This window comes from Schistocerca cancellata, chromosome 5, assembly GCF_023864275.1.
Source record: "Schistocerca cancellata isolate TAMUIC-IGC-003103 chromosome 5, iqSchCanc2.1, whole genome shotgun sequence".
In the NCBI taxonomy this organism is placed as follows: Eukaryota; Metazoa; Arthropoda; class Insecta; order Orthoptera; family Acrididae; genus Schistocerca; species Schistocerca cancellata.
The window spans coordinates 151,015,904-151,029,908 of NC_064630.1; the positions used below are offsets into that span (position 1 = coordinate 151,015,904).

General features: G+C 43.7%; 1 protein-coding gene across 1 annotated transcript in view; it reads right to left on the minus strand.

The window, feature by feature from the left end:
* Positions 1-14,005, minus strand: part of LOC126188160 (protein tramtrack, alpha isoform) — a 334,993-nt gene that overhangs the window by 22,350 nt on the left and 298,638 nt on the right. The gene's annotated exons all lie outside the window — the stretch shown is intronic.

Genomic DNA, 14,005 nt, shown 5'->3' on the forward strand with positions numbered 1-14,005 from the left:
ACCATGAGAGTCTTTAGTCTTCAGTGATTTAATTACTGACTCAATCTCCCTCTTCTCTGTATCACAGAGGAGTATTTCAGACATCATCTCGAAAACGCATTTGCCAAGAAAGTTATATGGTTTCCTGTAGAAACTAAATTTTTATTTAATTCACCAGCTATGCTCAGAAAATGGTTATTAAATACTGTACATATATCTGATTTATCAGTAACAGAGATATTTTTACTGCGAACTGACTTTATATCGTCGACCTTGTGCTGCTGACCAGTCACTTCCTTCACAATTGACCATATGGTTTTAGTTTTATCCTGTGAGTTAGCTATTCTATTCGCATACCACATACTCTTTGCCTTCCTGATAACATTTTTAAGCACCTTACAATACTGTTTGTAATGGGCTACTGTAGTTTGATTGTGACTACTTCTAAGATCTTGATATAATCCCCGCTTTGTTCTACATGATATACTTATCCCACTAGTCAGTCACCTGGGCTGCCCATTACTGCTAGTACCCCGTTTAGAAAGTTCTAATGGAAAGCAACTCTTAAAGAGCATGAGAAATGTGTTAAGGAAAGCATTGTATTTACCATTTATGTTATTGGCACTATAAACATCCTGCCACACTTGTTCCTTGACAAGGTTTAAAAACTCTCTATTGCTGTTGGATTAACTTTCCTACATAGTTTGTAATTAAATATGACATTGGTTTGAGTACAAAAGCCTTTTAGTGTCAAAATTTGTGCATCATGGTCTGAAAGGCCATTCACGCTTTTACAAACAGAATGCCCATCTAGTAATGAAGAATGAATAAAAATATTGTCTATGGCTGTGCTACTGTTCCCCTGCACCATAGTTGGAAAAAAAAAAAAAAAAAAACAACAGTTTGCATCAGATCATATGAATCTACCAACATCCTTTTTCTTGCACCATCATATACAAAATTTATATTGAAATCACCACATATAACTAGTTTCTGGTACTTCCTACAAAGTGAAACAAGAACCCTCTCTAGCTTGAGCAGAAATGCTCTAAGTCGGAGTTAGGGGACCTATAAACAACAACAATTAGAAGTTTAGTTTCACTAAATTCAACTACCGCTGCACAACATTCAAATATCTGCTCATTGCAGTGTCGTGATACATCTATGGATTCACATGGAACATCATTGAGCATCACTGGAGAAAATACCTCAATATAGAACCTTTGGCTGACAGAAAGTGCATCATATTGCCACCACTGCATATCAAATTTGGATAAATGAAGCAGTTAATCAAGGCTTTAAACAGAGATGGAGCATACTTTGGTTACATATGTACAAAATTTCCTGCATTTAAGTATGGAGAAAATAACAGCAGATACGTGACATTTCAGGCTTTCCCGACGGATCTGTCACAAATAAACTTCTCAAGTTTTCCGTCGGACTATACCATCCCACAATATTTCATCCATACAACTATCGACCTCTTCATGTGGTGGTAGCTGCTGTGTCCCTGCTACAAGGTACAACTGATGACAGTCAAAAGGCACCACCGAAATTTATCAGGCCAGGAGCGGATAAGCGTGCCTGGGAAGACACTTGTAGCTGGTAGAAAGCAGCGCTGATAGCCACTGCTGGATTCCAGGCACCGCTGAACTCAATACCTGCGTCCCTGCTGATGAGATCGTTGGCCATACGGATACGTATGACCTCCTTAAAAATACATTTGACACTGAGGATGAAACTTCAGTCTTCTCGTGTGTGTGTGTGTGTGTGTGTGTGTGTGTGTGTGTCAGAACAGCTATTCTGTTAGACAGATATGCCATGTATTCCATTCTAAGCAAGTTCAAAACAGGGGCATAAATGAAGATGTGGAGGCACCCACTGCAACAGCGTTCCTGCTATATTTTGGTGGTACGTCTTCTTTCGGTCACCAGCAAAACTGAGGAGTTAGTTGCACTCGGCCAAAGACGATCTCAGACTTAGGAAATATGGCGTGTATAAGATTCCGTGCCGATGTAGGAAATCTTATATTGGGCAGACGTGCCAAACCGTGCAAGAACATTGAGTTACAAACGACTGTCATATCTGCTTGGCCAGCCCGATAAATAACCAGTAGCAGAGCAATGCTCAGACACGGGGTATCGCACATTTTACGAGAAGACCGAAGTGTTATCCTTAGTGTCATCTTTCTGGGATTGTCTTATCACCAGGGATGCAGATTTTCAGTTCAGCACCTTTCTATGCCTCCTGGCAGTGCGCACTGTGAGCACTGCTTTTCTCCGACTGCGAGCCTCTTCCTGTTCAAACGCATTGTCTTCTCTTGGCCTGATAAATTTTCATGACGACCACCTGAAGACGTCGGACAGTGGTATCAGTACAATACGATCTAGCGGCAAACCCGAGAAGAGTATTTGCAAAAGCAGATATATATGATGGACCACAAATCTGCCAACTCATAAATGAGCAGAAATTTCAAGACTCAATAAATGATGCTGAGGCAGCTGTGTGATCATCACTCAGGTGTGGTAGAACAGAATTTCCATGAAAACTATAGCACTTCTAACAATGAAGAACTAACAGAGAACACTGCTGGAAGCTCAAGAAATGAATTAAAATTTGTGTCACAGCTGGGACTCGAACCCGGGTCATCTTGCTTACTGGGTTCAAATCCCAGCTGTGGCACAAATTTTAATTCATTTCTTCAACTTCCAGCATTATCATAGATACAGATGAGACTTAATGTCTTGGGGAAAATTTAATTATAATATCTAATAGATTCCTAGAACATCTGAATTCACAACACAAAAACATACAATTCACCATGGAGCTAGGTGAAAAATCCATTAACTTTTTAGACCTTTACACAGATATCACCACAAATACACAAACTTTCAAAATTTACAGAAAACCCACAACAACAGACACAGTAATACCCTCATGTTCACAACACCCAATAACACACAAGCATGTAGCCTTCCATTCCATGGTGCATCGCCTCACATCCATATCAATGTCATAACAAAATTTCCAAACAGAAGTAGACACCATTAAATATATTGCATATAACAATGGCTATAACCCAAATTAGTTGACAAAATCCTGCACAAGAAACAAAGAAGGAAAATCTTGCCCTACATTTATACCCCCTCTGCAATAACAACCGCACCAAAAACCAACTGGTGTACTATTTCATATCTAGGTTAGCTATCACACAAACTAGCCAAAACACTGAAACCCAAAACTAAAAAACATCATTTTATGTCAGAGGTACTACAGCTAATCTCCTATTCAACAGCAAGGACAAAACAGATAAACTAAGCAAAAGTGGGGACTACAAAATAACCTGCACTGACTGCAATAAACTGTACATTGGTCAAACAGACCAGGCCATATCAACAAGGCTGACTGAACATGAACACAGCTGGAGATTAAATCAATCAGACTCCACCTTTGCTGAACATGTGCTCAAAGGAGGACACAAATATCTTACACACACAGAAGTGCTACATATAGCCAACAAAGGCAGAAAACAGCCTACTAGAAGCACTTGAAATTAACAAACATTTAGCCCTAAATCCCCAGCTGGTTCTAAATGACCAATTGCAACTGAACACATCACCACTCTTAAACTTTACTCAGTACAGTAAACTTGCTACTAACCACAAAGTGTCCCAATAGTAAACAAATTCACACCCCAATATAATGTAATATCCCTTATGTGTTTACATTCCTAACTGTAACTAAACTGTAACAATGTGATATTTGGTATTTACCAATGCACACTTTTTCTGATAACAAAATGTAACCCCCAAAGAAAACATCGCTGTTGTACAACTAACAATTAGTGTCCAGTGCAACTGTTCACAACAAATACCAAAAAATTGTAATTTTGTAATAATGTGTATTCTAAATAATTCTACTTGTTGTCATACATGGTACTGACAAGCCATAAAATGTGATTTATTATGTTGAAGAACAGTTTTACGGAACAAAAAATCAAAAGACCCATTTGACAATTCCAAAGACAATACCACAACTAAAGATCGTACGTAAGTGCGTTGTATCTTAGTCCAGAATGTCTAGTTCGTAAGAACGCAAGTAGTCATCTGAAGATGGCCTAATAAGCCGAAAACTAGTTCATACAAATAAAAATCAGTAGAACAAAAAACTGCCAAAGGGTTATTCAACCCTCAAGATCTAATAGAGATTATGTTCATTACTTTTTGTGCACTTCGTTATAACATGAGCATAAAATGCCACTACCTGCACAGTCATTTGGACCAGTTTCCAGAGTACGCGAAGGAACTTGCCCCCCTTCTTGCAGCGGTGTACCGTAGGTCTCTAGAAGAGCGTAGCGTTCCAAAGGATTGGAAAAGGGCACAGGTCATCCCCGTTTTCAAGAAGGGACGTCGAACAGATGTGCAGAACTATAGACCTATATCTCTAACGTCGATCAGTTGTAGAATTTTGGAACACGTATTGTGTTCGAGTATAATGACTTTTCTGGAGACTAGAAATCTACTCTGTAGGAATCAGCATGGGTTTTGAAAAAGACGGTCATGTGAAACCCAGCTCGCGCTATTCGTCCACGAGACTCAGAGGGCCATAGACACGGGTTCACAGGTAGATGCCGTGTTTCTTGACTTCCGCAAGGCGTTCGATACAGTTCCCCACAGTCGTTTATTGAACAAAGTAAGAGCATATGGACTATCAGACCAATTGTGTGATTGGATTGAGGAGTTCCTAGATAACAGGACGCAGCATGTTATTCTCAATGGAGAGAAGTCTTCCGAAGTAAGAGTAATTTCAGGTGTGCCGCAGGGGAGTGTCATAGGACCGTTGCTATTCACAATATACATAAATGACCTGGTGGATGACATCGGAAGTTCACTGAGGCTTTTTGCAGATGATGCTGTGGTGTATCGAGAGGTTGTAACAATGGAAAATTGTACTGAAATGCAGGAGGATCTGCAGCGAACTGACGCATGGTGCAGGGAATGGCAACTGAATCTCAATGTAGACAAGTGTAATGTGCTACGAATACACAGAAAGATGGATCCTTTATCATTTAGCTACAAAATAGCAGGTCAGCAACTGGAAGCAGTTAATACCATAAATTATCTGGGAGTACGCATTAGGAGTGATTTAAAATGGAATGATCATATAATGTTGATTGTCGGTAAAGCAGATGCCAGACTGAGATTCATTGGAAGAATCCTAAGGAAATGCAATCCAAAAACAAAGGAAGTAGGTTACAGTACGCTTGTTCGCCCACTGCTTGAATACTGCTCAGCAGTGTGGGATCCGTACCAGATAGGGTTGATACAAGACATAGAGAAGATCCAACGGAGAGCAGCGCGCTTCGTTACAGGATCATTTAGTAATCGCGAAAGCGTTACAGAGATGATAGATAAACTCCAGTGGAAGACTCTGCAGGAGAGACGCTCAGTAGCTCGGTACGGGCTTTTGTCAAAGTTTCGAGAACATACCTTCACCGAAGAGTCAAGCAGTATATTGCTCCCTCCTACGTATATCTCGCGAAGAGACCATGAGGATAAAATCAGAGAGATTAGAGCCCACACAGAGGCATACCGACAATACTTCTTTCCACGAACAATACGAGACTGGAATAGAAGGGAGAACCGATAGAGGTACTGAAGGTACCCTCCGCCACACACCGTCAGGTGGCTTGCGGAGTATGGATGTAGATGTAGATGTAGATTGTCTTGGTGATGTAAGTGAGGAACAGGGTGTGTGTTTCCACCAGGAAATAAGTTCAATGGAAGAACAGTATTGTGGATGATGGGATACACATATGATGGCGGATTACTGTTGGAGCATCCAGTATGAATGTCCAAGATCAATGCTTAAGAGAAAATCACAGAAATGAGGATTCAGTGACCCAATCGAAACAAAATTAATGAACTAAATGTGACTTATGTACAAATGAATAATGGCGGTTAGATTGATACAATATTGCTTAATACAAATGGACATGCTTGATCCATCCAAATGTCTTCTTTATTTAATTGTATCTGACTGATGTAGCTGTATATGTGGACTAATATGGTTAGAGTGGAATACAATGAGAATAAGCTATATAGCTGGATGACATAAAACTGAAGGGAGTTTTGGAATCAATGGCCCAAATATAATCAGAAATATGTCAAAATAGTAAGGCACCAAAATCACTGTTCCCCAGTGTAATGGCTGAACCAAACACTGTGTAACACACTAAAATCTCCCTCCTAGTATTTTAGGAAGGAGACCAGACAACAAACAAAACCTTACAATGCATACACACTCATCTCATTGTCATTGATACTATGGAAGACACAGATCAGCCATCAAGACTCAATTAAAATATGGTTGAGCAACACCCATGTTCTGCAAGTTCCTTATACTGATGGGTTCTTCCACCACATGAGAAAGCCATGTTTCATTCTCAGCTGTGTAAGGAGGTATTTCTTGTGATTGTTACTGCACCTGAACTCCCAGCTACCAAGCAGTCTCTCTCCAAATATGCCAAGAGTCTCACAGGGGCCTTTACACAGTAAAATAAGGCTTCCAATCTTGTCCAGAAACAGATCTCCTGTGCTTTGTTTCTCCAATTACCTACTACCTCTCACACACCCAGCCACAAAGGAGCACTGCTCTCATGACCCACCCAGGACTGAAGCAATGGAATCACATTGTTTTCCAGGATTTTGACTACCTCTTGTCCTGCCCTGAAATGATAAATATCCTTCGTATCCCTCCCAAAGTGGTATTCTGATGGCCACTGAACCTACACAGTATCCTTTTCCATCCCTACTCCACCCCTGTTCCCAACCACTTGCCTTTCGGCTCAAATCCTTGCAACAGACTTAGACCCAAGGCCTGCCCCCTACATTTGCTCATTACCAACTACTCTAGGTCTACCTCCTTAAAGTGCAGAGGAAGGGAGGTGGACTTCAATGAATTACAAACAACTCTGTTGTGTGGAAAGACTTGCCCCACCCCTTCCCTCCCCACCCACCCACTGGAATGGTATGCTGACACTTCATAATGGTGCTAACATTCTGCTGAGTGCCCCACATCCAAAAAAATCATCATCATTATCATCATCATCATCATCATCATCATCATCATCATCCAATCCTGTCACAGGCATCTCCTACCATATCAAAGGCAGGGCTACCCAAATAAGTAGGCATGTGTTCTACACGCTACACTGCAACCACTGGGCTGCTTTATATGTGGGCATATAAGCTAACAAGCTGTCTGTCTGCATGAATGGCCTATGTCATCTATGACCAAGAGACAACTGGACCAACCAAATACTCAACATGCTGCCCAACATGATGTGCTTCACTTTAAAGAGTGCTTCACAGACTCCGCCATCTGGAATATTCCTACCAATACCAGCTTTTCTGAATTGCGCAGGTAGGAACTCTCCCTACAACATGTCCTTCATTCCTATAGTCCCCCTGATCACTAACTTCACTAGTCCCTGTCCTCCACCTATCTATCTCCTTCCCTTCTCCCATTCCAGCACTCCACACACTTTCTACCACACCTTTTAGTCCTTTCCCCTTCTCTGCTTCTCTCCTCCCCCTTTTCCCCTCTTGCCCCCGCACAGAATCTGGACACTGCATCTCTCAGCTCTGTCCTGACCTGTCCTCACCACATTCCTGCCTGCTCCCACAAGCAGCACAGTATCTTCCTCCACCCGTATCCTGCTATCCCTCCCCCTCCACACCCATTGCCTCTTCCTTATCCCCACCACCCACCTCAGCAGAATGCTGTTCAAGTCAGAGACAACCGCAGTCAGGCCCCAGCAGCCAGACTTGTCTTTGTGTTTGTGTTTTCTATGTTCGAAGAAGGACTTTGTCTGAAAGCTTAATATTTTAATAGCAGTCTTTTTCACTGTTCCTGTCTGCTACTCAACATCTCCTCTATGTGGTGAGTAACAATATATCCTTTCCAAATTGTTGTTATTGCATTCTGGATTTTTCATTGTCTGTTTTTCCACTATCATGTTCGAAATATTTTGCATATATTTCACAATTTTCAGCTTTATATTTAATTACATAAAATCCTTGCGTACTCTCATATTTGAGAGGAGTAATATTGCTTATTGATAGCCGTAGAGTATAAATTCATGGAGTCGTTAGATATTAGCAGTAGGATGGATAGGGTGCGTGCGTGCTGTGTGCGGGCGCAGGAGGAACTGGCCGCAGTTCGCGAGCAGCTGAGCATGCTGTTGGCCGCGGTCAGCCACCTTCAGGCTGCTGCCTCGAGGTGCAGCGACGGCGGAAGGGTCTGGTGCGTAGCTTGAGACACCCCAGGTGTCGCTTGCTGCATCCGCTGACTCAAGTGCCGCGGCACCTTCTAGTGTACCTGGCGTGTTGGGGCCGCCCTCAACTCAGGGTGAGTGGCGGACTGCAAGGGGTTTGCGTCGCTCGAGGCAGAGGGTCAATGTGGAGGCTGGCCTCGTCCATTCGTCCTGTCAGGGGGCAGGTGGCCACTCCTTCAGCAGGGCCCGAGCAGGCACACAGGGGCAAAGGCTTGCTGGTTATTGGGAGCTCCAACATTAGGCAAGTGATTGAGCCCCTTAGGGAAATAGCGTACAGGGCTGGAAAGAAATCCAATGTGCACTCAGTTTGTCTGCCGGGGGGCCTCATCCAAGATGTGGAGGCGGCCTTGCCTGCGGCTATCGAGCGTACGGGGTGCAATCGTCTGGAAGTAGTTGCTCACGTCGGCACCAATGATGCTTGTCGCTTGGGTTCTGAGGCGATCCTCAGTTCGTACAGGCGGCTGGCGGATTTGGTGAAGACTGCTGGCCTCGCACGCGGGGTGCAATCAGAGCTCTCTATTTGCAGCATCGTTCCCAGAGTGGATCGGGGTCCTTTGGTTTGGAGCCTAGTGGAGGGTCTCAACCAGAGGCTTCGTCGACTCTGTGACGGTCATGGCTGCAGATTTCTAGACTTGCACTATTGGGTGGGGAATTGTAGGACGCCCCTAGATAGGTCAGGGGTGCACTACACAAAGGAAGCGGCTACTTGGGTAGCAGAGTAATTGTGGCGTGCACATGGTTTTTTTTTTTTTTTAGGCTAGGCAGTAGTGCGAGGTGTCCTCACCAGTCGATGTGCAGGCAGGGAAATAAGGACGCGCTCAGTATAAAGACACTTCAGCTATCAAGATATTAGCAGTAAATTTTCAGAGTGTTCAGAATAAAGTTCCTGAATTTACTGCCCTCCACGAAGCATGTGGCGCGCAAATTATTCTCGAGACTGAGACCTAGCTGAACCCTGAGATAGGAAGTTCTGAAATATTTAGTGAGGGTTGGAACATGTATCGGAAAGACAGATTAGACACCGTAGGAGGTGGTGTCTTCATTGCAGTTGACAAAAATATTGTGTCTACTGAGGTCGAAGTAGAGTGTGATTGTGAAGTTATCTGGACACGTTTAACAGGGCTAGGGGAAATAAAGTTAATTGTGGGATGTTATTATCGGCCACCAGGTACCATCGTGACAGTTCTAGAATCATTGAAAGGGAGTCTACATTCCGTATCGCAGAAGTACCTGGATCATGCTATATTAGTTGGAGGCGACTTCAACCTACCTAGTATAGACTGGGATGTCTATGGATTCATTACAGGTGGTACAGACAAACTGTCGTGTGAATTACTTTTGAACACATTATCCGAAAACTGTCTTGAGCAGCTAAATCGACAGGCAACACGTAATGGAAATATTTTAGATCTGGTAGCCACGAACAGACCAGACCTCATTGACAGTGTCAGTGTTGAGACAGGGATTAGTGATCATGATGTTGTCATTAAGACTATGGTTACGAAAGTTAAAAAGTCGGTCAAGAAGGCTAGGAGAGTATTCTTACTAGAAAGAGCAGATAAGCAGTTGTTAGCATCCCACTTAGTAAATGAATCGACTTCATTTACTTCAGGTATGATGGATGTGGAAGAATTATAGGCAAATTTTAAACACATTGTAAATCATGCATTGGACAAGTGTGTGCCAAAAAAGTGGGTTACAGACAAAAAAGACCCACCATGGTTTAACAGCGCAATTCAGAGAATGATCAGGAAGCAAAGGCAGTTGCACTTGCAGTACAAAAAAGATTGGGAGAATGAGGACAGGCAAAAGTTAGTAGAGATTCGTGCTGCTGTAAAAAAACTATGCGCGAAGCATTCAACCACTACCACAGTCATACCTTAGCAAAAGATCTTGCTGAAAACCCAAGGAAATTCTGGTCTTACGTAAAATCGGTAAGCGGGTTGAAGGATTCCATCCAGTCACTCACTGATCAGTCTGGCCTGGCAACGGAAGACAGCAAAACGAAAGCTGAAATTTTAAATTTAGCATTTGAGAAATCTTTCACGCAGGAGGATCTTACAAACATACCGCCGTTTGAGTCTCATACAGATTCCTGTATGGAGGACATAGTTATCGACATCCCTGGGGCTGTGAAGCAGCTGAATGGGTTGAAAATAAATAAATTGCCAGGTCCTGATGGGATTCCAATTCGGTTTTACAGAGAGTACTCTACTGCATTGGCTCCTTACTTAGCTTGCATTTATCGTGAATCTCTTGCCCAACATAAAGTCCCGAGCGACTGGAAAAAAGCGCAGGTGACACCTGTATATAAGAAGGGTAGAAGGACGGGTCCTCAAAATTACAGGCCAATACCCTTAACATCGATTTGTTGCAGGATTCTTGAACATATTCTCAGTTCGAATATAATGAATTTCCTTGAGACAGAGAAGTTGCTGTCCATGCATCAGCACGGCTTTAGAAAACATCGCTCCTGCGAAACGCAACTTGCACTTTTTTTTCATGATATCTTGCGAACAATGGATGAAGGGTATCAGACGGATGTCATATTCCTTGACTTCTGGAAAGCGTTTGACTCGGTGCCCCACTGCAGACTCCTAACTAAGGTACAAGCTTATGGGATTGGTTCCCAAGTATGTGAGTGGCTCGAAGACTTCTTCAGTAATAGAACCCAGTACGTTGTCCTCGATGGTGAGTGTTCATCGGAGGTGAGGGTATCATCTGGAGTGCCCAAAGGAAGTGTGGTAGGTCCACTGTTGTTTTCTATCTACATAAATGATCTTTTGGATAGGGTGGGTAGCAATGATGCTGTGGTGTACGGGAAGGTGTCGTCATTGAGTGACTGTAGGAGGATACAAGATGACTTGGACAGGATTTGTGATTGGTGTAAAGAATGGCAGCTAACTCTAAATATAGATAAATGTAAATTAATGTTGATGAATAGGAAAAAGAATCCTGTAATGTCTGAATGTAATGAGTAGCGCTTGACACAGTCACATGCATTACATATTTGGGCGTAACATTGCAGAGCGATATGAAGTGGGACAAGCATGTAATGGCAGTTGTGGGGAAGGCAGATAGTCGTCTTCGGTTCATTGGTACAATTTTGGGAAGATGTGGTTCATCTGCAAAGGAGACTGCTTATAAAACACTAATACGACCTATTCTTGAGTACTGCTCGAGCGTTTGGGATCCCTATCAGGTCGGATTGAGGGAGGACATAGAAGCAATTCAGAGGCGGGCTGCTAGATTTGTTACTGGTAGGTTTGATCATCATGCGAGTGTTACGGAAATGCTTCAGGAACTCGGGTGGGAGTCTCTAGAGGAAAGGAGGCATTCTTTTCGTGAATCGCTACTGACGAAATTTAGAGAACCAGCATTTGAGGCTGACTGCAGTACAATTTTACTGCCGCCAGCTTACATTTCGTGGAAAGACCACAAAGATAAGATAAGAGAGATTAGGGCTCGTACAGAGGCATATAGGCAGTCATTTTTCCCTCGTTCTGTTTGGGACTGGAACAGGGAGAGAAGATGCTAATTGTGGTACGAGGTACCCTCCACCACGCACCGTCTGGTGGATTGCAGAGTATGTATGTAGATGTAGATGTAGACATGTCTGTCATTTTCATCTATGAAACAGACACTTGGGCTGTGGTATCCTTTCAGTCTACTCTTAAATGTCTAATAAGAATCACAGGTATTATAACTGAAAAGTTTTCCTCATTTCTGAAAGTTTCCTCTTCTCAAAATATCTGTTAGTTCTTTTAATTATCCTTGCTGTTTCCTTTCTTTTCCATTTAAACAGATTATAGTATTCAATTTTCATTGAGCATTTCCACTTTTCCCATTTTGCCCTTTGATCCTCTCTGATAAAGTCTGGTTATATATCATTCCTCCATATTTTCTTTTCACTTTAATTGACTCAAATATTTTCTATGCAGCATTATTAATTCCTTATGATAATTCTTGCCAATTGGCACATTTAGACTTGAATATTTTCTGTGCATCATTATTAATTTCTTAAGATAATTCTTGCCAATTGCCATGTTGAGCTATTTTAATTTTGTCTTGATATTTCTGAAATGATTCTTTTGTTATAGTGAGTGAGTCTGTATAATATTTTATTGTTTCTATAATTTTCTTTCTGTTTTGTTGGCTAGAATTTTAACCTTGCAAATACTCTTGCTACAATGGTAACACTGGCTCCAGTCGGACCAATAAAGTTAAGCATTGTTGGGCTGGGCTAGCACTCGGATGGGTGACAATCCAGTCTGCTGAGTGCTGAAGGCAAGCAGGGTGCACTCAGCCCTTGTGAGGCAAACTGAGAAGCTGGGAAGTAGAGGTTCCAGTCTTGTCCACTGACATATGGCCGGGTGAGCAGTGTGCTGACCGCATGCCCCTCCATATCTGCATCCAGTGAAACCCGTGGGCTGAGGATGACACAGCGGCTGGTCAGTACCGTTGGGCCTTCATGGCTTGTTTGGGCAGAGTTTAGTTTAGTTTTAGAACTTCAACCTTAATTTTTATTGCTGTGGTGAAAAGAGTGTACCACATGGGTGCATCTAGAAGTTTGCAGAGTACTTATACACTTTACACTGAATGCTCTTTTTTGGTTACTCTTGCTTCCGATTGGGTGTTGCTTGAAGTAAAAAAAAAATTATATACACTCCTGGAAATGGAAAAAAGAACACATTGACACCGGTGTGTCAGACCCACCATACTTGCTCCGGACACTGCGAGAGGGCTGTACAAGCAATGATCACACGCACGGCACAGCGGACACACCAGGAACCGCGGTGTTGGCCGTCGAATGGCGCTAGCTGCGCAGCATTTGTGCACCGCCGCCGTCAGTGTCAGCCAGTTTGCCGTGACATACGGAGCTCCATCGCAGTCTTTAACACTGGTAGCATGCCGCGACAGCGTGGACGTGAACCGTATGTGCAGTTGACAGACTTTGAGCGAGGGCGTATAGTGGGCATGCGGGAGGCCGGGTGGACGTACCGCCGAATTGCTCAACACGTGGGGCGTGAGGTCTCCACAGTACATCGATGTTGTCGCCAGTGGTCGGCGGAAGGTGCATGTGCCCGTCGACCTGGGACCGGACCGCAGCGACGCAAGGATGCACGCCAAGACCGTAGGATCCTACGCAGTGCCGTAGGGAACCGCACCGCCACTTCCCAGCAAATTAGGGACACTGTTGCTCCTGGGGTATCGGCGAGGACCATTCGCAACCGTCTCCATGAAGTTGGGCTACGGTCCCGCACACCGTTAGGCCGTCTTCCGCTCACGCCCCAACATCGTGCAGCCCGCCTCCAGTGGTGTCGCGACAGGCGTGAATGGAGGGACGAATGGAGACGTGTTGTCTTCAGCGATGAGAGTCGCTTCTGCCTTGGTGCCAATGATGGTTGTATGCGTGTTTGGCGCCGTGCAGGTGAGCGCCACAATCAGGACTGCATACGACCGAGGCACACAGGGCCAACACCCGGCATCATGGTGTGGGGAGCGATCTCCTACACTGGCCGTACACCACTGGTGATCGTCGAGGGGACACTGAATAGTGCACGGTACATCCAAACCGTCATCGAACCCATCGTTCTACCATTCCTAGACCGGCAAGGGAACTTGCTGTTCCAACAGGACAATGCACGTCCGCATGTATCCCGTGCCACCCAACATGCTCTAGAAGGT